The sequence below is a fragment of the Ictidomys tridecemlineatus genome (genome assembly GCF_052094955.1).
Source record: "Ictidomys tridecemlineatus isolate mIctTri1 chromosome 1 unlocalized genomic scaffold, mIctTri1.hap1 SUPER_1_unloc_7, whole genome shotgun sequence".
Taxonomy (NCBI): Eukaryota; Metazoa; Chordata; class Mammalia; order Rodentia; family Sciuridae; genus Ictidomys; species Ictidomys tridecemlineatus.
The window spans coordinates 384,369-387,250 of NW_027520948.1; the positions used below are offsets into that span (position 1 = coordinate 384,369).

Below are 2,882 nucleotides of genomic sequence, written 5' to 3' on the forward strand. Positions count from 1 at the left end.
AAGGGCTTCACCAATTTAGGAGTTACTCGATTGTAAATAAGTCAAATAAAAACTTAGTTCATGTTAACAGTCGATTATGCTATATTGCATTTTTTAGTAACTACTATGCATGATGTCATGCACTTGCTACTATGAGAATAAAACTTGAAGCAATACATGATCAAAAATCAAGGAATTTGCAACAGCATTTCCAGGGATAAATCATACTGATTTACTGAAAGGTAGAATAACATGTTGATTTCTAACACTACAGAGAAATAGAAGAATAATTAGAAGCTACAAGAAGGTTTCTGAGGAAAAGTTGCATTTGAGCCTCCTTTAAAGCTCAGTATGTAGTAATGAGGAAAATGGGATCATTATGTCACAGTAGACAAGGGCCTCTGTCAGCAAGTTCTAGGGCATGTTGTGAACAAGGGGGTCACTGAGGTGTGAGATTCAGGTTTGTGTCACGGAGAAATGGGGAATAAGGCAAACAAGAGATTGAAGTTAGACTGTGTAGGGGTCCTTGAAATTAACTGTGAAATTAACACCAAATTACCTGTGTCAGGGCACAAACCCCAGTCCATGGAGGACACAAAAAAAATTAAGTAAAGGCCAGACAAACTCATGAGGAAAATTGCTTTTCTAAGGATGAGTGTGGTTAACCTGGCAAGGTGCTGAGGTGGACCCAGGTTTTCAGAGTGCTGCAGAAACGATGATTTTTGTGATTTGGGATTGAATCAGTCTGAGCTACTTCATAAGTGCTATAAATATGAGCAAAATCTTCCTTCTAGGGTATACAGCCAGGATCACTTTGTATAATCATGACATTTGGAGGAAAGGATTAAAATGGAAGGTGTCAACAAAAAAATGACAAATTATTATGTAGACAAAGGAATCTTAAACTTCATAGAGCTGAACACAGAGTAAAAACACATTAAGGTAAAAAATAAAAGTTTAGGAGAATGTCAGCTGGGCTGGAATCTGGAGCTTTAAACACCTCACACTTATTTTGTGTTGGAGAGAAAAAGAGAGCCCCAGTGGGAACAGGACCAGATCCCTATCTGAGATTGTGTGGCCTGCATACAGCACCACCCCATTATGGGGAGCAGCAGGGAGACTAGGGGACTGCAGGAAAGTCCAGATGCAGCCAGATCCTCTCAGTTTACCACAGCACTGGTCCTGCAGCCCTGGAATGGGAAACTTTGAATACTTGAGATTCTTTCCTCATGAGTAAAATTTTTTCATGTTCATGGAGATAAATACTCCTACATTATGAAGAGTTTCCTATGTAAAAATATTAGAAAATTAATTACAATTGGAATTATTAATCATACTTTTAATTATTTAGTGTGGAAAAATGGCAAAATAATGTTGAAATTGTATTTAAGGAAGAGAATGTAGGTAACTATATTACTGATCATTAAAGAATTAAAAAAAAACATTGTCACATGCTCTTCATGGAGTATCAGGAGGTCAGGGGAGGCTTGATGAGGAGGAACTGAACACAAGCCCTAGAGGTCACACCTAGACCCTGGGTTTCAGACCTCCACACCTGAACTGGAAGGTGCACTCTACTCAGAAATGAGTAAACATATCAGAAAACCAAGAGTGACCTTTCTTTGCACGGAATCTAACTGCAAAATACAAGAAATAATGGTGCATATGAATATATAAAGTAATTGCATTGAATCTGTTTTCTTTCCACTTTTATCTCTTTATCATCCCAGTCAACCTGAATATCCAGTAAATGGCCAATGCCACCATGGTAACTGAATTTCTCCTCCTGGGCTCTCCTAATGGCTGGAATATGAGTTTCCTCTATTTCACAATATTCTCAATGACCTACCTGGGTACCTTGTTAGGGAATCTTCTCATCGTCACTGTCACCACTGCTGACCAGACCCTGCACACACCCATGTACTTCTTCCTCAGGAACCTGTCCATTTTGGATATGTGCTACATTTCCATCACTGTTCCCAATGCCTGTGTCAACTCTCTCACTGGCAACAGAGCCATTTCAGTGGCTGGCTGTGCAACCCAGATCTTCTTGGTCCTTTTTTGTGCATGTGTTGAATTTCTGTTTCTCACCATCATGGCCTGGGACCGCTATGTGGCCATCTGCCAGCCCCTCTAGTACCCACTCATCATGAATCCTCAGATTTGTGTCCACATGACCCTGGCCACCCTAGTCAGTGGTCTGCTGTATGCAGGTGTGCACACTCGAAACACATTCAGGCTGTCCTTCTGTCAGTCAAACGTGGTCCACCAGTTCTTCTGTGATGTCCCCTCTCTGCTGAGGCTGTCCTGCTCTGACACCACCAGCAACATGGTCCTTCTTTTTGTCTCTGCTGTGGCAATTGGTGGTGGTTGCTTTACTCTTATTGCAATGTCATACATTTGCATATTTTCTGCTGTGCTGAAATTTCCCGAATCAGGGAAGGCCTTCTCCACCTGCACCCCTCACATCCTCGTGGTGTCCATCTTTCTTAGTTCTGGTGCAGGTGTGTACATGAGGTCCTCAGCAACCTCTGACACACTCCAGAACATAGTTCTCTCCGCCTTTTACACCATGGTTCCTCCCTTCCTGAATCCTCTTATCTACAGTCTCAGGAACAAACAGGTAAAGAAAGCTGTGAGGAGAGTAATGCAAAGACAATTGTTCTCAGGGAAATAATATAGATGCTTTTCAGTATTATTCTAATTTCCCTATTTGGGGTTCTTGATTAGAGATCATGCTCTTCATAGCTGTGCTTCAGAATTTATACTGCTTACTCTAATGTCACCTTATTGGGTCCTGGGTACTTCAACTTACAAAATAATTTTTGTTTTAATTTACACCATAATTTCTATTTATTCTTCATAAAATGTATAATGTTTTAAAATGCATCTTTTATGAATGA

General features: G+C 40.5%; 1 pseudogene; it reads left to right on the forward strand.

The window, feature by feature from the left end:
- The first annotated feature begins 1,729 nt into the window (after nucleotides 1-1,729).
- Nucleotides 1,730-2,656, forward strand: LOC144372218 (olfactory receptor 14C36-like; annotated as a pseudogene).
- Nucleotides 2,657-2,882: the final 226 nt, after the last annotated feature.